The following is a 25,140-nucleotide window of genomic DNA, read 5'->3' on the forward strand; positions in this document are numbered from 1 at the left end:
GTGTCAGCTTACTTAAAGGGGCAGTGTGCATCTCTCTCTCTCTCTCTCTCCCACACACAAGGTGTGTGTCTGTCTCTGTCTGCTATGCTGTCTCCCCTCCCTCTCCATTTGTGCTGCCTTGTTGAGTGTGAGAGGCTACATTAACAACGTGTTAACCCTTGAGGGTTCAGCCGAGTGCTAGTTCATCATTTAGCAGCAAGGCATTCTCTGGGAAATACCCCACCCTCTTCCACCCTCTGACTACACCACCTCAACCAAGCTTCACAATCATCATTGCTGTGAACAGTATTAAATTGTTTGTTTAAAACGTATACTGTGTGTGTGTGTGTATATATATATATATAGTTTTTTGTCTGGTGAAAAAAATTTCCCTGGAACCTAAACCCCTCCCCCCCCCCATTTACATTAATTCTTATGGGGAAATTGGATTCACTAAACATTGTTTCACTTAAAGTCGCATTTTTCAGGAACATAACTACAACATTAAGTGAGGAGTTACTGTACCTTCCTGAACTGACTTGAAGAAATCCATAATATTTTAAATATTATGCAACACAACTGAGGGAGCAGCAGTGATTTTAGCTGTTTGTGGAAAAAAATAAAACTTTTGCAATAAAACAGTGGTCCTCAGACTTTTGTACTGGTGACCCCTTTCACATAGCAAACCTCTGAGTGCGACCCCTGCCCCAATATAAATTAAAAACACCTTTTTATATATTTAACACCACTGGATGCAAAGCGGGGCTTGGGGTAGAGGCTGACAGCTCGCGACCCCCCATGTAATAACCTTGCAACCCCCTGACGACTCCCGACCCCCAGTTTGAAAACCCCTGCAATAAAAGGTTGTCTACTCAGGCTTACTGGGAGTGGAGGAAGAATTACTCCGCTGCACTCTGGCCTTGCTTAGTTGGGAAGATAAGTCTAGGGAAAAAAGGTGAAGGGGAAGTCACAGCTGAAGACAAGTGCTGTTTCATTATTACTGCATCCTGCCTACTTCCAAGTTTCTCTGGCTGCTGAAGGCTTCTCTCCATTTACCACTGGGGCTGTCAAAATACTGTGAGGTTCAGTTGCCCTGGTGACTGCTTCATACAGAGATTTGAAAAAGAAACAAATTCTGTGTTTGGGTGGGTTGCATTGCCTAGCCCTGAGAAGAATGCTTATTTATTTTTCTCTTTTATTGTCTGGTTTATCAGCTATTTAAAAACACTCCCTAAGGCGGGACATCTAACTAATCTGATGGAAAAACTCAGGTCCCGAATCTGTTTCCACTGAAATCTGTAAAGATTTTTTTCCATTAACTTCAGGAGGATCTGTAGAGTGAGCTGTGAGCTGAACTCAGACTAGGAGGAACTTGTTCCTTCTTTCTCTAGAAATAGACCTTAATGATTTTTTTGTACTTTTATTCATTTAACTATAATTTCATCAACTCTGTCTCCAAAAAAGACTGTTGCTCATGGATGCTTCATCATCTTTCGATAGTATAGCTTTTTATTGCAAATCACATGATATTTTGTGTTTTTCTTAAAGATCCAGCTCCTGGAGACATGCAAGTACATAAAATCTCAGCTTTTATAAAAAGAGTTTCTAGGCCTCATGGTTGTGGAGAAGAGGCTGAAAAAAATGTGAACCCTAAAACCAGAAAAACTGTAAGGCAAATGAAATTAAACCACAATTTGAATGTGAACCCTAAAACCAGAAAAACTGTAAGGCAAATGAAATTAAACCACAATTTGAATGTGAACCCTAAAACCAGAAAAACTGTAAGGCAAATGAAATTAAACCACAATTTGTTATTTTAAAAATCTCCTGATTTTGAACCCACTTCCTTGATTTTTTGAGCTGGCAATACTGCAATTTAGTATATGCAGTAACCTATGTTTACATGCAGGTAAGATAATTATAGGCTAGATCATGAGTTACTACATACCAAGCAGGGGAAGTAAGAACCATGCCCTTATGCTCCAGTTGTGGGGACCTGGACCTTGGGGTCTGAGCACCTGCTTAATCTTTCCCCAAAGTAGGTGAACAGGGAATGGGCAGTGCCTTGACTTGACCCCTCCTATTTGCTATCCATACAACTGAGCCAGAAGCAGGGTGTCACGATATGCTCTGGTACAGACCTAATGCAAACTACTACCCACCCCTTCTAGAGCAAGGGTTCTCAAACTTCATTGCACCGCAACCCCCTTCTGACAACAAAAATTACTATACGACCCCAAGAGGGGGGACAGAAGCCTGAGCCCCGCTGCCCCAGGAGAAGAGGCCAAATCCCAAGCCTGAGCCCTGCCGTCCATGGCAGGGGGCCTGTAACCTGAGCCCTGCCACCCAAGGCCGAAGCCTGAGCTCCCCCCAGCCTAGCCCAGGCAGTGGGATTCGGGCTTCAGCTTTAGGCTGCCCAGGGCCCCAGCAACACCAGCCCTGGCGATCCCATTAAAATGGGGTCACGACCCACTTTGAGCTCCTGACCCACAGTTTGAGAACTGCTGCTCTAGAGAATACAGAGAAAGAATTGTGACTTAAAGGTTCCTCCAAGTCACAATGGCTCCTGGGCCCGTTGCAGTTTACACACACCATCCTTTGTTCAAACTAGTGCCTAAGGCTTTGTCTTCACTTAATTTTGCCTTTATCTGTGCTACATGGCACCACAGTCTGAGGTACACAGCAGACCCTGAGTTCACTTATCCCACATATTGCTAGCTTGAAATAACTGCAGAGAAAACATGAAGCCATGGCCAATCACAACAATCAATATATATGATGGTCTTCCAATCCCTTTCCCTAAGGCTCTTGGGCACTTATTCCATCTAGCCATCTACCCATGCACTTAAAGCCAGGGAAAGCTCCTTGCAAAACTGCGGGAATGTGGCTTTTCTCGTACTAAAGTTCTGGGCCCACAACTAGTCATTCCTCATTTCCATCACCATGTAGTTTCACCAGTGTGTGCTTGTGGTGCTGGTCCAGAAGTGGCAGTCTGTGTAGAGGGTGTCTGACATGAAAAACAGCATCAGCTCAATCCATGCCTCCATGTCCACATTTTCCCATTCTGTTGTTGGGTGTCTGTTTGTAACTGCAAACCGCTGCCTCTATGTCTTCTCTGAGTCAAAAGCAGCCTTGGAAACACCCATCACTGTCTCTTAGCAGCAGCTTCTGCAGAGGCATGCCAAAAAAAAAAAAAAAAATTGAATCCATAAAAAGCAGCAGCTATTGATCTTGGTTATTAGGGTGAACGGGATCCATACCTTCAGTATGTAACAGCATAGTCTGAGTCCTTCCACAAAATGAATTCCCTGGGTTTAGGTAATTTCCTCCCACAATCCCCAGAGTGGGCCGACAGGTTGTCCCACAACACCCTACAAATGTGAGCATACAGTGACGCAGTGAGTTGTGGCTCTATGAATCATGAGATACAGACCCAGATTGCTAATGAAACAATAGCAAGCAATACAGCTATGGATAAAGCTGAATACAAGTAAAGTTGAAAAAGTGGAACTTTATTAAACCCTTTGCCCTGCTCTGTAGTTATGGCTGAGTTGCTTCCAGCCCATTTCCTCAAATTCCCTATTTTCCTGGTGTTCCATCAATAACAGCCCTTCCAGGGACACTGGCCCTCTGACTCCAGTTCCACTGATCATGATACATTTCCCCTATTTTACAAAAGTTTTAACATAAACATTACAAATAAATAGTTGACGTCCAGACCCTATCCTCTATCCCTTCTGCCAGAGGATGCTAGCACATAGCCAAGTTGGAGTCTCGTCTTTACCACAGACTCAGCGGGTTACAAAGTCTTGGAGATAGTTTGGTCTCCTCAACATGTGACCACACATGGTGTGACCTATCTCTGTCATTTCTCTCTGAGTCTAACAAACTCTCTCTGGGTGGAGTCTCCTCTCTACCTGTGAGGTTGGCTTCCAGATGGTTCTCTGTCTCTCCATTTTGTGATGATCTCTGTAGGCTCATAAGGGCCTTCTGTTCCTTCAGGTCACTTGTCCCTCTTGTGTAGTCATCTTGTGTGACGTGTGTGCTACTGCACCCCTCACAACTCCTTTAGTCCACTCTTACTGCCTCTCTGATGGCTGGATACTCACAGGAGTGCCTGTCTCCAGGGCCAGTAGGTCCTTGCCTGCTTTCTCTGATTGTTAGCTATGTCCTCTCAGTGGTGTCTCCATCCTTCTGGCTGCAACAGGTCTCTCCTCATTAGTAGCAGGCTTTGGGTACTTTGCCCTATCAGCGCCTGCGCTGGACTATTTTGGCACCCCTTTCAGAGGGTATTTTTGTGTGCCAAAAATACTAGCAAGGCACCTGAACTAGAAGAAACAGCCTTGTGTAAGAGTCTCTTAGCTGTTTTCACAGCTGATTCCACATTACCATTACTCTCTGGGTATGCTGTGGAGAAGGTGTGGTGGTCAAACTCCCATTTGTGAGCAAATTCCTTGAATTCTTCTGATGCAAATTGGGGTCTGTTGTTGGTGCATACAGTGTCTGGAATGCCATACTTCACAAAGTAGGCCTTCAGTTTGGGAATCACTGACTTGCTTCTTGTATCAAGCAGGGTGTTGACCTCCCAAAAATCTGAATAGTAATCAAACACTGCTTTTCCTTTAAGTCTGCTCCCTCCTTTTCCAATGGAGGGCTCATGTGGTAACAATCTCTTTCTGTTGGTAATTATGACAGGATTGGCAGGTGTCACCCCCTCCTATGAAGGAACAGAATTGTGTATTCATTCCCAGCCAGTAGACACACTCTCAAGCCGGTCTAAGACAGCTGTTAATGCCCATGTGTGAGGCATATATTTTTTTGCATGACGTGTTTATGTAATCAGGTGGGGAGAACAGCTTTCTGTCCTCAAAATATAATTGCATCCTGTACACACAGCTCATGTTTGATTTGAAAATATGGTTCTGTTTCTACCCGGTACTTGGTTTTTGTCTTCTGGACACCCTGCTAGCATTGCTGTCTTGGCTGCCTGTAGTTGGTTGTCCTTTTCCATAGCATCTTTAATTTCCATCAGCTTTATTCTTGAAATGGGAAGACAGAGACAGTGCAGCACGTTAATGGATTCAGCGTCCGGATACCCACTATCAGAGAACTGGGGGAAAGGTATACAAGTCCTATTCAGGGTATCAGCTAACACCAATAGTCATCCTAGACAATTTCTGATCTCTACCTGGTAGTCCTGGAATTGTATCAACATGCACGGCAATCTCTTTGGAGCACTAAGAAGGGGCTTTGCCATGTTTTTCTCGAGTTGTGGTTTGACTGCAGTATTATGGGATGTCCACAGGTATACTGATGGAATTGCTCCACTCCAAATACCACTGCCAGAAGCTCTTTTTCAGTCTCCGAGGGCATGTCTACATTTACCTCTGGAGCGATCGATCCAGCAGGGGGTCGATTTATCGTGTCTAGTGAAGATGCAATAAATCGACTGCCGAGCACTCTCCTGTTGACTCCGGTCCTCCACCAGAGCGAGAAGCGTAGGCGGAGTCGATGGGGGAGTGTCAGCAGTCGACCCACTGCAGTGAAAACACTGCAGTAAATAGCTCTAAGTACGTTGACTTCAGCTATGCTATTTTCATAGCTGAAGTAGTGTAACTTAGACCGATTTAGCTTGCCCTCCCCCCGCCCCACTCTGCCGGTGTAGACCAGGCCTGACAGGGTTCTGCTGGCATAAGCAACAAGTTGCTCCTGCAAAAGAACTACTCCCCTGTTCATTCTCTGATGCATTACACCAAGTGTCAGTAGCTCTCCTGGCTGGTAGTACTTCAGGACAGGGAAATCCGTTATTCTTTGTTTCAGCATGTCAAATGATTGCTGTTGGGGACTTGCCCAGTCTGACTCAACATCCTCTTTTGTGAGCGGACGTATGGGTTCTGCTATTGCAGCCAGGTGTGGACAGCACTTGGACAGAAAATTTATCATTCCTATGAAGCACTGTACCCCTTTCGCATCTCTAGAGTTGGCGTTTCTGACTGCCTTGATCTTGTTGGGATCTGCTTTCAGTCCCTGTGCTGTTAGCAGATGTCCAGCGTATGTCACCTCACGCTGTTTGACTGGCATTTTTTCTGGATTGAGTTTTATGTTCTTGACCCTGCATTGGTGTAGGAAAGCTTGTAGTTGTCTGTCCTGGTCCAGTTCATCTTCTGTATCAGTACAGAATGAACTACAATGAGGATATCATCTGCAATTTTCACCTCAGGCAGTCCTTCCAGCACTTGGATGAGTCTTCTTTGGAACATCTTTGGTGATGGACTGATGCCCCTCAGCACACTCAGCCATCTGTAGTGACCATTGGTGTTGCAAAGGTTGTCGTCATGCTGGACTCTCTAGTAACAAACCTGTTCCTCACATCACAGACCCTACACATTTTGGCTTTGGAAAGTTCTGGCATGATGTCATCCATTGTAAGAGTGGACAGTGACCTTTTCAATGCCCAGTTCAGTGGATTTGGATCTATGCAGATGCATAATTTCTCTGATGGCTTCTTTACCACCCCCATGCTGCTTACTCAGGCTGTACTGGCCTCTACAGGCGCTATGATGACTCTGCTCTGCAGACTTTCAAGCTCCTTGCATGCTGGATTACATGGTGCTACTGTAATTTTCCTTCATGGTAAGCCCACAGCTTCCACTGTGGTGTCTACTTCCAGCCATAGCTTTCCTTCAAGTCTATTTGCTTTGAAAACATCCCCATATGCTTTTAAAATGATCTCCACTGTCCATAGAATCATAGAAACGTAGGACTGGAAGGGACCTCAAGAAGACTTCTAGTCCAGTCCCCTGCACTCAAGGCAGACTAAGTATTAGGGTGTAAAAGGGACTCTTTCTTTTGCTTCTTGAACTGCAACTATAAAATTTTGATGCTGCAACCTGACCAGACCCATGACTTGTATGCCTGTATTCCCCAAGAGGTGTGCATGGTTCTTACTATCCACTACCACAAATTTCAGTTGTTACAGTCTGCTAAATTTCAGGTTAGTTACTAGATGGTCACATATGCCTATAGGCTGCATTATGCATTCATTGTACATAATTAGATTGTGACCGCTCTTTGCAATGGATGTGTTAGAGTCCAATTCACCCCAAGGAGGCCCCGCTATCCAGCTGAAATTGCACATGCCATTACCCTATTACCATTGTTGCATATATCAATGTTGGTATTGTCCCTTGTTGCTTTTCTGCCCCAATAGCCTGAACCCGCTATGCTCTTGGACTCAAGGAAAGAGTTATGATATCATCATCATCGTTGTCTGCCACTCTCCTTTTGTACAAGTCTGAAGGAATCTTTCTGTGAGATTCTTCTGCTCTCGTACACACTGCTAAAATGGTTCAACTTGCCACATTCCTTGCAATGCTGTCCTAGTGTGAGGCACTTCTCCTTTACCTGCTCTTGGTGTCTCCCACAATAAGTAAATCTCACTATGTGTATAGAACCATGGCCACCTGCTCTCCTTTGCTCTTGTCTCATTACATGTACTTCTGGAGATGTTGGGCCTCCTAGGGCTTTTATTCTTTCTTTTTAGGCTTCCGCTGCATGCTCCATATCTAAGCATCTGTCTAATGTGAGATTTGCCTTCCTGGAGCAGTTGCTCTCACAGGTGGAGATCCTAAGTACTGCAGACTATTATGTCTTGAATCAGGGAGTCTTGTCAAGTCCCCAGAATTACACATAGCAGCCAGTATGCATAAGGTAGTAATATATGGGTCTATCCTCTTCCCTTCAGATTGGTCTCTAGTGAAAAACCAGTGTTGCTCCACAGTTTCATTCTGCTTTGGGGACCAATAGGTCCCTGGGACTGCTGTGAGGTTTGAGGCTGTGGTGAGCTTCAAAGGAGCACAGACCTCTCTGCCTTGAACACCAATCATGTAAAATAACAGTTTTACTGTCCTGCTGTTGTCGTCCTTCCATATGTCGTCTGGCCTGGTATGTGCTCAAATTCCTCCTTCCACTGGGTTAGGTTTGTGTCTACAAAATCCAGGGCTCCAGGTGCTTCAGACCAAGTTCCATGGCTCACACTGCCAGCTGCTGCACTTTAGAGAACTCACAGCTCAGATGTGGTCACCATGTTTCATTATTGCAGAGTGAAGCTGAATGCAGGTTAAGTCGAACAAGTGGAATTTTATTAAACCCTGTGCACTGTTCTGTTCATACGGCTGAGTTGCTTTCAGTCTAACTCCCCATGTTCCCTGTTTTCCTGGTGCCCCATCACTAGCAGTCCCTCCAGTGAACATGGCCCTCTGACTCCAGTTCTACTGATAATGATATAATCACGACCAGCTACAGCACCAGTGTGGACAAGGGGCATGACATCAGTGTCCTGATGTCAATAATACAACTGTGCTGTAGTGGGTTAGGCTACCGCGTGTTAATATTCTGCAACTACTTAACCTGTAATTAGCAAGCAATGAAGACATACCATAGTCACAGGGCTAGACTGTGACTCTTAGGGTGTGGTTCCCAAACTTCATTCACAAATACCAGGAGACCTGTTGGAGAAGGAGAAAAGAGGTGGATGCGGGGGTGGGGGCAGACTGTTCTGTTAAAGAGGTCACATTGTTTTCAGAGTCTACACCCACTAGAATTCTCTTCAGAAAGGTCCTCAGCTCTTTGGGGGTGCATGCTCAAAAAGACGAGCTTCACAACAAATCACAAATAAAAATATACAGCTAGAAAATCCTCTCACCCAGAGAACAGAGACACATTTCCTCTATAAAAAAAAAAAGAGCTGCTTTCTGCTCAGTTTACCTTGTTATATCTGTTCCTAGTAGAGGGGCTCCAGCTGCTACAGTTGATTGCAATGTTCTGCACATGAGAGAGCTATTCCTCTGGTCCTAAGTTCCCATTTCTCAGTCAGGCATTGCCTGTTTTTATAAGTGAAACTGGATTGTGGCAGGAACCATAATACTGAGGACCCCATTTGGGTCCTGAGGTGTCTGTTTTCTGTACCTTAGTATTACCAAACCCAAACATTCAAAAATCATGAGATTTTAACAAAATAATCCATTTGGGTTCTTTTAGCTTGCTAACGGTTTTTGAGCCTTCGGGGGAGGGTGGGGGGTGGAGGGATGTCACTATTTCCAGCTAATATCTGTAATCTGAACTAAAAACATACTTTAAAAAAAAATGAAAGCTGAGATTCTCATGTAATAACCTGTCTTTGTGAGCTTGTTTTTTAGAAAAAACACCAAATAGCATAAGACTCATGTTACCACAAGCCCTAACCTAAGGCCTCAATTTAGCAAAGTGTTAAAGCATTAAAGTACATCCCTTTTAAGCAATAATACTTAAGCACATGCTTAAGTTCCAAATGCTTGAGTCTAAATAGTTACACCTTGTCAGGGGGTTGAAGTCCAAGCCTGACAGCACCATCCAGTGGTGAGAGTCAGTGGCTGGGGTAGGGAAACCTGGGCCCTCTCTGCTCCACCAGGCTCCAGCCCAGGACCCTGCGAATAATAGCCCAAATACATGGCTTAGAGGCAGGTGCGATGCCAGTTCCTTGGGCTACTTCCTACCCCGGCTTTGGTTCCTCTATCTGTGACAACGGTCTGTTTCTTGATTCCCCCTGGAGTTCTCTCTGATCACGCTCTGGAAGGTCTTCCTTTGTCAGGAAGGGCCTACGGAGGTTTGTCAGTGGGGGGGCCTGGTCTCAGCTGCGCAGAGCCCTGGCGGCTTCTCTGCAGGAGCTTGCAGCACACAACTGCTCACTGGCTTTGTCCATCCAGACTAAGCTGAGCTGCTCCCTTTTGAACCCAGCCTTCAATGTCAGCATGCCCTGCAGGTGAGACTGAGCAGTGCCTTCTGGGCCCAGAGCTGTTCTTTAAACCAGTGTGGGGCTCGTACACTCCATCACACACCTTATAATGTGTGTAAAAGTGTGCACATGCACCATAATAGGATGCATGTGTAACTTTAGAGGCCATTTAAAAAATCTTAGCCTTTGAATTATAGGAAACTCAGGATATAATACTTTGTGGAAAAAGGAAGGAAGTTAACAAAATACCATGCTTCATGTAAAATAGAATAAAGCCATCCATAAAATGTGTTTCCTTGTGAAAATCATTTCCATAGAAGTATGAATTTATCTAATGAATTTATGTATTATTTTATTAACTGAAATAGCAGTACCCACCCCTTTGAGGTTCCTGCACAGACTGAACAAAATTGAAGTATAGGGAAGTGACATACCAAACACTTTGTGGTGTCCCATAAGCCTAGAGCTCACTTCGGTTTTCTCATATCACTATTTCTTTCTTTTTATAAAAATAAGTTCTTTGTTAAAAAGCACTAACAGCTGAGAAAAATATGTCGCTACCATTGTAAAATGTGTATTTTTCCTTAGTTTGTTCATGTTACCAACTGTGTTTGTTACCAACTGTGTTTCTTTAAGTGATATTTTCCCACCCATCTCATAGAGTGTATCTGTCATATAATATATTATCACGGTGAATTCTTTTTAGTATTTGTTTTGCTTTATTTATTACTGAAAAGGCTGTTAAATGGTTACATAAAAATCTGTAGAAATGACCAAAGTTACTCTATCACTCTCCTTGCCTTTTTGGTGTTATTTTAATTTATACAAGTATTTTTCTCTAGCCCTTTATATTTTAATGGACAGGCTAGTGTGTATGTGTACTACTGCTCCGCTGGATGAATCCAAAGTGTTCAGTTCTTCATCATAGGAAAATGACTACTACTATCTAAAGGAATTTCCCCTTTAGTTCAAATGTTATAGGCCAGTGGTTTTGGAGTACCGAGTAGCTGAGTTTTACGATATGACCACCATCTCTGTGAAGTTCTGAATGGCCACAATGACCAGCACAGTGACAACAGTGTAGTTCTAAGTAATTACAGTTTGTTACAATATTCTGGAAATACTTCTGGACAATGGGTATATTAACTCATTATAGTAACTTTATTAATGTTTATAAGCTGCCAAATAATATTTTAAATAATATTTTAAAGAAAACCAGTAAAGAAATTCCTCTTTGTCAGAATATTCATTCTTGCTCATATAGACTAGTACCAATAGTAAGAGGAAGTTACAGTGTAAAAGGGAAATAAAATAAATGTGGTTTTTATTGTTTATCTTATTGCGTACAAAACAGAGATGCTTTGGTAATATTGTATTGTATAGTGAAATTAATACAAATTACTTTGTCTGTAATCAATTTGAGAAGTTTCTTTAATAATTTAGGTCCAATCTACATTATAAACACAGTTGTGACAGGGGTCCATGGCTAACCCAGACCCAGTTACAACATATTAACTTTTGTACTGTAGGAGAGATCTTAACTATGTTTTGTAACCACGCCAAGGTACACTCCAAAATGGAACTGTGTGCTAGCCAGATCCACTGGTGTGTATCTGTAGTTTCAATGGGGCTTTAGGCTCAGTCCACATTGGGGTTCAGTCTCAGTTTGTTGAACAAGTTTGAAACAAGGTGTTAAAGCAGCTCAGGCTAACTTGTTTTGGTTAGGCAGCCAACATAGATAGTTCCAAACCATGTTTAGAATTTCTGTTCTACCCTAGCATTTGTGCTCTACCCTCTCGTGTCTTAAACCAATTCAAACCTAGTTCTTGGCACAGCATAGGCAGGGCTTAAAAGATCAAAGCATTGTCCCCCTAGGTTGGAACATGACTACCAAAAAGTCTACCCACAGCTTATAAGCAAACAAACTGAAGCTAAATGTCAAATGAATTTATTTCCAGATGGGTGATACAATTATTAATAAGCCAGTAATCAAGTCCTCAAAATAATATAAAATGCACAGCACTACCTTTGACATTTTGACTGAGATTAAAGAGTGCAATTTAAATCACTGCAAATTCCTCATAGATTTCTTATATCAAAATTCTGGACAGTTACAATTAATGAATAACTAATTTTATATATTTTTAAAAAACTGAGCTTAGGCATTGACATCTGTTTCTGCCTATGGTCATTCATTACTCAGTATAAAAATTTGGTATGTTCTAGAACAGAACAAGGATTGTTCTGTTTTATTTTTGAAAGTTTTATGTAGGAAGATTTGTGTATTTTGCATTCCAAAGACTAAATTCTCTAAATTGTACCACCCAGATAAGTATCTGAACTTAGTTTAATACAAAAGCATTAAATAATTTTAGAGTCTATACCTAAAATCTATACTATTTTCAAGATTAAAAATATATTTGTGTGTAAGCTCTATGGGGCATGGCTTGACTCTTCTCTGTGCACAGTGCCAAACATATAGTCAGTGTTTACTAAATAATAATACACCAGTCAACATGCTTTCTCCTTATCAGCCAGCCTCATAAATAAAACTTCTAGGCTGCTTTAACTTTTCTGAACTGCTAAATCCACAGAAATATATATATTTTAAGTTTCAAGCATGATATCCAAAGTATCCAAAGATCTGTTTTCTCTCTGCTCCCACATTTTTAATGTACTGTGATCTGATCAGTGAAGAAAGTGGCAAACTACAGGATTACTATAGAAACATATTATTTAAATACAACTGCTTTTGTGCACTTTTAATTTATTCTATAGGTGCTGGTGACAGAGTGAAATTAATTACGGTCTAGTAGAAAACCTATTCAGTTTCACATGTTATCCTGGGGCAGTACAAAAGCTGTTTCAAAATTATTAATAGATAGTAATTCCTCTAAAATTTTGCTTGTGTCAAGTTTATACAGCTGATTTTGACTTTGCTACCCCTGATTTCACACAAACTCAGTCTTCTTGAAATTTCTCATGTGTGCTTCTCTACAACAGGATAATTTTCTTTGAAAATTTGTGGAGGGTGGGGAGATGGATGAGGAAGGAAGTAATGGATAAGTTGTCCATTAGAGATGATCAATTGAAAAAGCAGAGGCATTTCACTTAAAAAAAACCCACCCTGTTCTAACTTGGGGGTGGAAGGGGGAGGAGGAGAGGGCTTTGTATTTCAAAACCAGCTAGGCCTAGACACACCGTTTTTTTTTTTTTTTTTTAAGTTGGATTTAGTGAAGACTTATGTCTTTGATTACATTGTTTTTAGAAAGGTTTGATGGTTACAATCACAGTTTTTCAATCCTGATTTATGCATAGGAAGAACGTAATAAATCAGCAGGTAGTGGTTCTTTGTGTATCTAGCTTCCCCCCCCTGTGATGACAGTCCCAGTGTATGCTGTCTTCAAAAGTACACTAATATCTATTATTCTATTTTGAAAAAAAATCTTAGTAGCAAAATTTGATGTTCTACTGACATTTCATGTGTTTGCATTCAAATCAAGTTTACTATTTCTGTGAGAACACACCATGGCTACATCCGCTGCCATATTAAGGAGCTATAATTCACCATCATTGCAATTCTACCAGTGTTAATAATAATGTAGGCTGTAGTGTACACAGGAAGTTGTGAGTAAACACATTTGAGATGTGTCCTATGTCCTTTATAGCTAAGGCACAATGATGATCCCATGATTAAGGCACTGGAGATGTATTAAGATGAATGATTCCAAATAGGGATGAGTGGGAAACAGTTTTCTTATTATGCAAGAGTTTGAGTTTTTTTCCTGTCCTGAATCGGAAAAAAAGTCTAAATCTTGAAAATGTTCACAAACTGACAACCCAGAAAAGTTCAGTTCAGATCTGTCAAAACAGTTATTTCAATAAATTTGAAATAGTTTGTTTACATTTTGACCTTTATTCTTTTTTTAACCATTTTTAGTATAAATTAAGATAATTTTTTAAATAAAAGTCATTTTGAACTAAAGACCACAACTTGGTTTAGAAAATATCAAAATGGAACATTTAACAAGTTTGAACTCTTTTTACCATTTTCTTTTTTGAGTTGGAAAGTTCGTTAAAACTGATCCTTTCCCATCAACAATTTTAGTTTAGCTGAATTGGCATTTTTCAGCAAAAACGTGTTTCTTTGAAAAATTCCTCACCAGCTGTAGTTTCAGTTCTCAGCTTTGTCAGACTTCTGGTGTGACATGGACAAATCACTTAATTTCTTTCTTTCACATCTCAGACAGTATTATCCCTTTTTGACAGGTGTCCAATACCCTATGTACTTATCATCTATCCAGGTGGTGTTAGGATATACTAATTAATGTTTGTGAGACATTCAAATAATGTAGTAATTGGGTCCTGATAGATACAGAGCCAGCCTGATAGATTAACTAAAGCAAATGTAGAGACCCATTAGACCCATTTTTGATGAGTTTTGTTAATGTTTCTCTTTAAAAAGACAAGCCGAATGAACTTAATAGTAATTAGGCTCTTCTTCAATAAATTATCTGTAGACAGTAACAAACTTACCATTATTTACTATCATGTCTTGAAACTCTCTTTTTTAAAGAGAAGGTAATTGAAAAGGTGTTGGGGGATTCCACTGATTTCTATTAATAATGTGTTTAGACTACAGCATGGAATTAGAATTGTATTGATTTTCTTCTAGCACTGGAAAAGGGTAAGGAGTTAATGTAGAATCTATTCTTTCAGCTTCTCTTGATACTATTAGCCAAAGTTTATTCATCTGCAAAATCTTTCAGAAGAACTTGGAGTTGATCTTCACTAGCTTCTCTTTCTCTCCAAGAAGTACCAGAGGGTACTGCTATACATTTCTTCTTTCTCTATATCCTCTGATTGTGGGGGTCCCAGGGTTTTGCTATCACCCTTCCTGTGTTTATAAGAAGCCTCTAGGTGAAAAAAATTAGATATTTTTGGCTGCAGCATCACCTATTTGCTGATTATTGTTGATTCTATGTTCACAGAACCCGTATTCTCCAGTCTCAATCTCCAGGGATGAGATCCTCAACCCCCCTGGCTGCTTTATGTCAGATAAAAGGGTCAGAGTGATGTAAATAGGTCCCAAAAGCCCTGGTTCCAGCTGATGCAGAATTCTGCGGATCCCTTTGTGAGCCATGGTGTAGAGGTTTGCTGGGGGGCGGGGTAATTAGGGGCAGGAAGATTGTGTTGCGGTGGGAGGTTGGATGCTGTAGAGATTCCAGGCAGTGCTGCAATCCATCAGGCAGTGCTGCAATCCATATAACAGCCTCAGAAGGCAGCCAGAATTTAGTCAGGCCCCCGGGACTGTCTAAATTATGCCAGGGACCTCTCTGGCCCCAGAACAACCTACAATCAGGACAGAATAAAGGTGGCTCAAAGTCACCTTACATCCCCCTCCTCCTTCTCCTATTAGAGAGACAACACATAATCTCTCCCCTGGGTGTCTGATAGAGAAGGATCTAAATTACAGTAAACTGGTTATGTTTCAACCCAGAAAAAGACAAAGGAGAGTTAGTCTGAGGAAACATTTGCCTTGTAAAAGGCAGTTAAGATCCATTGAGAGACTCTTGCAACTAGTTCCTAAGTTTCACTACTACATGACCAGTGCAGTTTTTCTGTTGAGGCTCTGCTCCCTCTGCAAATTACCCTTTTTGGCAGACCATCAGAGCCAGAATCTAATGACCTTCAGGGCACATGCAAGAGACATTTATTTTGTTGAACAGTTGATTGACTGTTTTTGTTTTTGCTAACGGCATACCTGATTTGTGTTTAAATTCAATGCTTAGCTGCCTCAGCAACAGGCTCTGTAAAAACTAGTAAATAAAATATATAAATTTTATCCCTGCTTTTTGCCATTGAGCACCAGTTATAATGGATTGTTGTTATTCTCCCCATTTAGTTTTAATATCAGTAATGGACAAATATTATAGCTTGTTTGGTCCTCTGTATATTTCCCCTGTGTGGCAGGTCCCAGCTCCTCACAGCATGGAAGGCCCTGCAGGCAACTCATCCTCAGCCCCTTCCTAGTTCTCCCAAAAACTTGTTTGTAGTCCTGAGTACTTAAAGCAATGGTCCCCAAACTTTTGAGGGTTGTGCCCCCCTCCTGTCTGTACCCCCCCGTCCCCTCCCCGGAGGCAGGCCAAGAGCAGGGATGTGGCTCGGGGGGTGGGGGAGGTTGGACGCGAACAGTGGTAAGAGGGCTGTGCCCTGGGAACTGAGCTATGGCCAGAGGCTGAGGCTGGAGGTGGGGGCAGGGCCAACAGTCAGGAGCGGAGCCATGCCGAGGCTGGGAAAGATACAAATATCTTCTGTTGACATCATTTCATTCTTTATATATTTGCTAAAATATGTTTTTTGTCCCATACCTAAAATTGCCATGATTTTTATAGAATTCCAGAGCCGTTTCCACAGGCTGTAGGGATGATGACTACATTATATTAAAGGGAAACTGTCAACTTGAAAGCTAGTAATTAAAAAATAAAAATAAAAAAAGAGTTTGAAGTAGTTTCAGGTAATACATTTGCCCATAAATTTCTCTAACAAGTTTTGTGATTTTACACTCTATTTTTCCTGTTTTAAAGTGTTTTTATCTCCCCTGTTGCAGTGAAGAGCTGCACAGTACAGGTCAAATTTACCAACAAAGGCCCTGATTATGCAAAAACTCATGTACATGCTTAACCTTAACCTTGAAGTCAATGGAGTCTTGTATGTGTAAAATTAAGCATGTCTTGGCAGGATCAGGCCTGAATATGGAAAAAAACTATAAATGACTGCAGTAAGTGTTGTCAAATTCACAAAGTGAATACATTGAAAAAGAGACTTTTTTCTTTTCTTTCATCTACAGAAATCATAGGCATTATTTGTAACAATAGCAGAGTAGTAATCAGAATGTACTTTCTAAAATGATTAATGAAAAGCAGTGAAAACTAACTTGCAAACTAACCTTCAATCTGAAACTTTTTTCAAGGAAGATTGTCCAGTGTCTTCTCAGAAATGACGTATTTGGTTTCTTTTAAAAAAATGATTTAAACATATATGAAAAGTATGTCTGTACTTTTCATGGAAGATCTTCCATGGTTCTGATGGAAGAAATAAGTGTGGTTTCTGTGGAAATCCAAGAAATTATAAGATATTTTCCATAGAAACCACAGAGAATTTAGACTATTTTTAATAGTTACCACAGAAAACATATTATGAACCATTATTAACTGCATCTGACTATTCAAGTCAGAAACCAGTACACCTTGAATTTGTGGCCTAGATGGATACAATCATCAATGAGATTGTAAGAATAAGAGGGAATAACTTTAAAAATGAGGATATTTATGGAAAAGCAATGTACCGTGGTGGTAGCTTTCTGCGTTTTCTCAGTTCCACAGATGAATATTTTTGTTTGCATAAGGGCTTTCACCCTCTCAGCCCATCTCTTTCTACTGCCAGATCCTACAATTAAGTTATCAAATCTACATCATGCCAATGGGTCATAAGCGTGCCTCTTGACATTTATGATTATCACTGTAGTACAGGTCTTCAATCTCTTCCTGTTGCTTTAAAGTTTAAATAGATTAAAAAAAAAATTCCCCAAATACCTTTTTACAACTGGCTATGGAGGGAATTTCTTCCTACCCCTTTCATTTAGCTTATGCCTTGAAGAATAAGAGTTTATATATATTGCTTATAAAAAAACCCATCTAATGTAATTAGCTAGTTTCATTCTATACAAAATGGATTTTTATCATCTGTCAGGGAACAAAATTCAGCTCACGAGCATTAACGTGGCTACTGACTCTATTGTTCTAGGCTCTGCAGACTGTTGAATCAATGGGAGTTAGGCCCCTAAATGCCATCAATAATCTCACCCTATGTGTATTCTGCCTGTTTTTCAGGGTGTTCTTCTTTGACAGTTCCCCCCACCCATGTTCTTCTAGAGCTCCCATTTGCTGCTGCCATGTAATAGTCTTGCAGCCTTCAAATGCCTAACCAATCGTTCCTATGATAGCTGAGTGGTCACAGAGGGTTTACAATGTATTTGCCAAAATTTAAAACAAAGAGTCTTCACTCCAGTGTGTGGCTGGGTCTAGCCCTTCTCCTTGAGGGTCTATCTTTCTGCTCTCTATCCAGCAGAGATGCACAGGGCTTCTTACCTGGAGTCTGACCTCCCCTTACTCTTCTTCTTTTTGTGTTTTATGGCAAAGCAGACTCACTTGCTGAGTCTATGACTGCCAAGCACTGGACACCATAGATAATTCAAGAATTAAAGCCTTTCACCTTTCCCAGTATTCTTAAAGCACTGCAATATTGCTTATTTTTATAGGGCCCCGTTTTCCTGATGCTCTTACTTGGCATTGCAGTGAAAATTTTGATACTTTAAGGCCAATACGTTTTTCATATAAATATCCCCTTTTAATGGTATACTCTTTGCATGCCCAAAGGAGATGATCAACTGTTTCCTGGACCTTGAACATCCCATATCATCAACCTTTATGTTTGTTTCTTAGAAACAAATTACTATTTAAGCCACAATGGCCAATTGAAAGTCTAAATAGAGCCACTTCATTCTCTCTCTCAGGGCCTTGCAATATATCAGCATTTTTTACTCTTGGGCATATTTCCCAGAATATTTCCCCTCCCCTCATTTCTTTTGTCCATATTTCCTGCCATTTCTCTCTCAATTCATTTTTAATTAAACATTTTAAACTCCAGTTTACTTAAAGGGATCTCTAAATCAACTTGGTCGTGTTTGACAGCATTTTTTGCCACTTTGTCTGTCAGCTCATTGCCCACTACCTCTACATGCGCTAGGATCCAAGCTGTTACTATGATTACTCCCAACTGTGTCAATTCTGTTGTTAACAGAAATATTTCATTAATACGTAATTTCTGCTATCTGAAGTGCCATTTCTGACCACCAGTAGTCCTGATTGGGTATCAGACAGGATGACCACGGCAGCTGAACACACATCTATGAGCCAATTTAATGCCATCATTATTCCTGCCAGTTCAGTCATCAAAACAGTACACAATTTGATAGACTTACAGCTTTCTTGATTCCAAGCAAAGGAACGCAAAATGCTGTTCCCACTCTTCTAGTTTTTACATCTTTGGAGCAATTGGTATTCATTTGGCATTTATCACAAATGTATTGATTTGCTATATCTTGCACATTTAACCCTCCTTTTTCTCTTTTAATTTCATTATGCAATTCCATAGTTACCTCAGGAGGCATAATTTTCCAGTTATAACACATTTTCCCAAAGCTATAGATTTAAACCTCTTTGAGTTTTTCTTTTCCCTAAGATCCTTTGTTCATGCTTTAACCCTACTTACTTTAGGCATTTTGAGCTTTTGCCCTACTCATCGACTACTTAATTCCCAGGATTCTCATATATTGGCTTAGTGTTTCCATCTTCTAGTGTTTCTAATGTCTTTCACCCAAAAGGTTAAGTTTAAAAGTTTCATTCTTAAAGTAATAGGCATTTCACCCACAGCTATTTGCAGTACACACAAGAGCATTGTGAATGAAGGCACCACATGCAATTCACAACACCTGAGCTTGGCCTGAGTCAAACTTTTTCAGATTTGTTTTTGATGCCAAACTGAAAGCCTGGCACCCATACTCAGTAAATAGTGCCAAGTGAGCTTATCATCAAATATCACACCTAAAAATGTGAAGCTTTTAACTATATTTATTTGCTTTGCATACAGATACAATTTATAATCTTTTTAAATTTTGTTTTTAATTAATATGATTCCCTTAGTTTTGTCAGTTGAGAATTTAAAGCCCCGTGTTGTCCCATTCCAGACCCTTCCTTAGTGCTTCATTTATTCTTTTAGGAACTATTTCAGGGATTTTTTTGGTCCATAGGGCACAATTGTCAGCAAATAAAGAGATGCCTATTCCAGCACTCCTCTCTTTGGAAGATCATTGAATGATTTTGAATAAGGAGAACTTATGACACTCCCCTCTGGAGAGCCATTTCCCCCTTACTCTTCCTCTGCTCTTTTCTCTTCCTCCCAAAGGCCTGATTGGGTCACATGACCCACCGGACACATTGCCACCTGGAGAGGTGAGCTAATTGTGTCTCAGGAGGGGCTCGGCCTATCTACCCTAAAAGAGGCCAGCCACCCTGTGACAGCCCCCTCGAAAATTCCAGCGCGTAGTAGTTTTTATGCACTGAGGTACCATTTGTTGAAAATGTATGCTCTGGTGGAAATGCCATTGATTCCCAGTTAGGTGAGCCATTGTTAATTTTAGGAATCCTGCCTAGGCACATCTTTGTGAAAATTTAGCCCAACATCATTTTTAACACATTTCAATACAAAGATAATGCCTAAGGGCTTAGTCCTGCAAACACTTATGCATGTTCCTAACTTTATACATAAGTGATCCCACTGACTTCAATTAAACTATTAACATGCATAAAGTTATTCATGGTTGTTTACAGGATTAGAGCCTAATTTTGTAAAAGATTAGTTTGTTTAATTTAGAGGAAATCAAAAAGATATATAAATTTATTTGTATTTAAAACACTACTTCTGATTTTTTTTTTAAAAATTGGCAATAAGAAATATGCATATGCGCTTGGTTAGGAACTATCTTCTTTTTGTGTTTGTACAGCGCATAGCACAATGGAGTGCTGGTCCATGACTAGGACTCCTAGGGACAACAGTAATACAAATAAACAATAATAAATAATAAGAAGAATGCAAATGGTAAGCTAAGGGTAGGGAGTTGTTAGGAAATATCTATGGATTTTTAATGCACCAGGGTGCTATATAGACAGTTAAGAAAAAGCAGTCGGGGCAGTCAGGAGACTGGGCGAGTTGGGTAGGGGGTGGAGTCCTGGGGGCAGTTAGGGTGAGGGGTCTCGGGAGGGGGTGGTCAGGGAACAAGGAGCGGGGGGGGGTTGATGGGTTGCAGGTTCTGAGGGGGGCAGGACGTGGATGGGGGTCGGATGGGGGGAGGCACATGGGGCTTGTACTCACTGGGTGGCGCTCTAAGTCTTTGGCGACACTTCGGCAGCGGGTCCTTCACTCACAGGCCAAAGACCCGGAGCGAGTGAAGGACCCACCGCCGAAGACCCGGTAGGGAACCGGTTGTTAAGATTTTGGCAGCTCATCACTGATCTTATCTCCAATAGAGAGCCTGCTGTCAAGAAGAGCTGATATTAATTATTCAAGTCCCCAATGATTACAGCTGTCACGGTGGATCTCAGAGAGAAAGTTTTTGAGACAGCCAGGCTTCAACCTAGTGAGAACTTGAATAATTAATATCAGTTCCTTGAAGCAAATCTTGAATCAGATAGGGAGCCAGTGTTGTGGATGGAGCATCAGTCTCTGTACTTACTAGGCAAGTCACTACATGCTGGTCCAGAAGAAAGACAAATGATTTTCATGGACAGATACACCTAGAGTGTTTTGCTGTCTTGTTGGAAGTAAAAAGGCATGGCTCACACATTTAGGTCTACATCTGATAGGAAAGGGACTTCTCTTCTAGATAGCTAAAGACGGAAAAGGCTCTACTGGACACTGTTGCTATGTTATCTGGTTGTCTAGCAGCTGCAATTAGTCCAGAAGGACCCCAAAACTGCACACCCACTTTAAAGCCAAAGGGCACAGAGTTTCAATAAAAAACAAGTTTTTCTCTCCTACCAACATCATTCACCACCGCATCTATTTTAGCTGGATTGAGCTACGGACGGTTGTTTTTCATCCAGATATTTATCATGCTCAAGCATTGAGTCACCCATGTGATAGCATTTTTTGCGCTATGAGAACAAGATATAAATATGTCTTCAGCATACAGTTGACTTTGAAGCCTGTAGTGTCTCACTCTTTCCAAGTGGTTTCACATATACTTTGAATATGCGGGAAATATTACTGATGTTTGTGGAATACTCATAAAGAGTTGTGTATGTGAAGTTGACTGTCTACAATCAAAAGTCTGGAGGAATTGGTTGATACTGATGAATAAACTAATAATTCTTCTAGAAGTGTTCCACTTTATTGTCAGTTGTATAAATTAAATGGGGCATGGCTAAACAAATACCGGTAAGTAATGGAATACAGAGCCTGGCAAATTTGACTCTGATAAAAGAGACCAAAAATCATTGCCAGCTGATGGCTATTGGTGGCCTATATGAAATGAGTTAATGGTCTCAGTCCATATCCTAGTCAGTTAATAGACATCACACATCAGAAGAATCCTCCCCATATTTGATGTAATTCCTGTGAGGAAAAATTCAGAGAATAGATCAAGGGCTCAGTGTACATAGGACCCAACCCTGGTGCAAATTTGTTGTAGCTATTGAAGTTATATGAGAGGTGCCTTGGGCCCACTGACTAACCTATATGCTCACCCTTGAGGCTGTCCTCCTCAGGGGAGCACACTGGTTGGGCACGGTTTGGGAAACTGCTTACTCATACTTTACTTGTTCTGTGGATAATAAAACAGAACTTAAACTCCAGGGGTTTCACTCTGGTATCTTTTAGAAGCACTACATTCGTATAAAACTATTTTTTTTTAAAAAGCTGTCTGTAATCATTATTGGCATATACATCTGACTTTACTAACAATTTTCAAATGCATTATTTGTAACTGGAACAATCACTGTTCCTCTAGTCCCTTCTCTTTTTCAGCGTGTCATTTATTTGTATAGTGTCAAGGGTTCCCAAACAGAGAAGATGCCTTATTATGCTAGGTACTGCATAAACAAATAAACCAACAGGCCCTGCCCCAAAAAGTTTACAATGTACACATCCTTGTGTTCTGCATCACTGCATAATAGATACTCAATGGCTACTTAAATGTCCACATGGTTTACATTGCTTAAAATTAAAATGATAGAAAACATATTTACAGAATGACCTGGAAGTATGTAAAGCACAACAGACTCTTTCAGCAGAATCAGATATAAATTAGATACCACAGTAATGAGTGCCTTAGAAATACCTAATATACCTAATTTTTTTGTATGAAGACACAATAGAGAATAATCTCAGCAGCCACTGTATAAAACAGTCCATGGTGATTCAGATATGATCATGAATGCAAATGATTAACACACCCATAATTAACTCTGCAGAAGTAAATTCTTCAGAATCTGCCTCAGTGTACACATGAAAAATTGTGTCCAAATAGGTACAGTATGTACTGGAGTTCAGCCTAACACTTATATAAATTTCCTGTTGAATATTCATTGAGGGCAGGGACTGAAACCTTCTGTTAGATAAGTGCCCAATCACCAGGCTATAGAATCAGTCTGTTTGGCCCAGTGACTAGTCAAGTATTTTATACAAAGTGGATCAGCTTCAACAGGAGAGACGGAGAGCAACCCAGCCTAGAATAGCCAATAGTCTAGTGGATAGGGCACTCATCTGGGCATGAGGAGACCTGGGTTTAAGTCTCTGCTCTAGAGTATCTCTGACATACCAGGTGAGTGACAGGGCTATTAGGAATAAAGAGATGGGGCAGCACTGACAGGACCACTGCTAAATCCCCTTGTGAATCTAGTCTGGAAAATTGAAACTGTTCATTTAGATATTTCAGAAAAAAAACCTTCTTTCATTTCAAGCAAAACAATTAGCCAAAAATCAACACAAATTCGCAAAAATTTTCAGTTAATCCAAATCTGCATTGTCAGAAAACGTTTTGGCCAAAAATACCACCCAGGTCTAATTTATATTGAACATTTTTTAAATGTTAAACAACAAAACAAAAAGAAATCATAAGGATTTCTCGATAGATGACTTTCTCCTCCCACTCTTATACACTCTTCAGATCAAAGTATTACATCACAGCAACCTTTCTTGAGCGAAGAAGATTGGATGAGGCGTCCTTAGGAGAACACCAACACCACTCTCATTTTAGCCAGTGGTTGAGCAGTTCATTGATCTTTGTCTATATTTAAATAATAATGGAGATTTTCTCACAAAAATGCATTTGAACACATTAACACTAATTAAGCAAACACTATAAATATGTGAGATATTTAAAATTATATATTCTTTTGACTTGTGTGTATATTCAGATTATTTAGTCTAAATCATTGTTGCAGGCTAAGAATCATTCTATAAATCTCCATTCATATTGGCTAAGGAAGCCAGGGAGTTTCTATAGTATACTTTATATAGTGAGAAACCAAGTCCTCTACCAGTATGGGTGTTGGCTAGATAGCAGGACTGGTACATTTCTGCTGTACACATGAATAGGGTGTGGAGAACCCATACAAGCAGTCTGCACTTCCTGTGAGCTGCTGAGCTGTCATCTGCAATGACTGCCTTAGTTCTGACATGCAAGAGTATTATGAGGATGGCAGCTGGCCAGGGGAGAAGTGCAACACTCTTCATTTCAAGGATGAGATGTCTATTCCTTCCAGCTATGGAGGAACCAAGTTTGGAATAATATATGCATTAGATGGGCAGAAAGCAGCCTTTGATACTTTGAATGTTTAATACCCATGAATTCTTCCATCTCTCAAAAGTGTATCTTCCCTGATCCCCACACCCTACGGGTTTGTAAGGGCAGGTCTCCCACATGAAGCATGGCTTTGTTCCAAATAGGTGGCTTCAGCTAATTACCTACTTTGTTTGTATGCTACTCCCTGAAACAGGAGACTCATGAGTCAATATAATAAGCATAAATTACAGCCAATCTGCAGTAGAATAATTTATTGTGTAAACTTGATTATGACTCAGATACCCTCATACTTCTTGGATAAATCTTCTAATTTATTCATTTGGATACCACACGAAAGGACAGGAGAAAAAGTAAAAGAATAGATTTGGCACAAAGAAGGTCACAATCAAGATTCATAGGGCCCATCCAAATTAAGGTAATCTGGCGGTCTAGACATACTCTACATGGGGATCCCTTGGCCCTACCCCAGATTGAGGCACTGATCACACTTCCTGATCTGACAGCAGCTTTCAGAGTTAAGCAGAACAGGGTGGTTCATACTTTGTGGAGCTATTCTTTCAAGCATCACAGCAAGTCTGAATTACACTTGGGTCATGTTTGCAAGCTTTTCTTTGCAGTCATGAAGGCTAGAAACCTTGTTTTAAAATGAAAGCTGAGATTCTGATTTTATCATTCAGTCCTGAACCCAGCACAAGCTTTTGAAGCAGTACCTCCTATGTCCCCAAACCCAGTAGTTGTTTCTACATCATGCCCTGGGATCATGTACTTCAGCTCCAACCCCTTCCCCAATAGCTTTCCTTCCCGTTGTTTCTGTCTCCTGAGAAAGGGCCCTCAACAGATTACTCAGAACCTGAGTTACTTTCCAAATTTACCCTGTTCCCCTGGGGTTTGCTTTATAGGTGACTCAATATCACTAGCATAACATAAACCTCAGCCTAAAGTTTTCTCCCCAAGATAAGCTGTT

The 25,140-nt window shown here is 40.7% G+C and overlaps 1 long non-coding RNA gene across 1 annotated transcript in view; it reads right to left on the bottom strand.

The window, feature by feature from the left end:
• Nucleotides 1-3,215: 3,215 nt before the first annotated feature.
• LOC128834926 (uncharacterized) overlaps nt 3,216-25,140 on the bottom strand; it is a 34,271-nt gene continuing 12,346 nt past the window's right edge. Inside the window, exons 3-4 of the long non-coding RNA XR_008444527.1 lie at nt 8,417-8,486; nt 3,216-3,350 (exon numbers count right to left, since the gene is read on the bottom strand). This is a non-coding gene — a long non-coding RNA (uncharacterized LOC128834926). The remainder of the gene's footprint in view (nt 3,351-8,416; nt 8,487-25,140) is intronic.

The sequence above is a fragment of the Malaclemys terrapin genome, chromosome 3 (assembly GCF_027887155.1).
Source record: "Malaclemys terrapin pileata isolate rMalTer1 chromosome 3, rMalTer1.hap1, whole genome shotgun sequence".
NCBI classification, from domain to species: domain Eukaryota; kingdom Metazoa; phylum Chordata; order Testudines; family Emydidae; genus Malaclemys; species Malaclemys terrapin.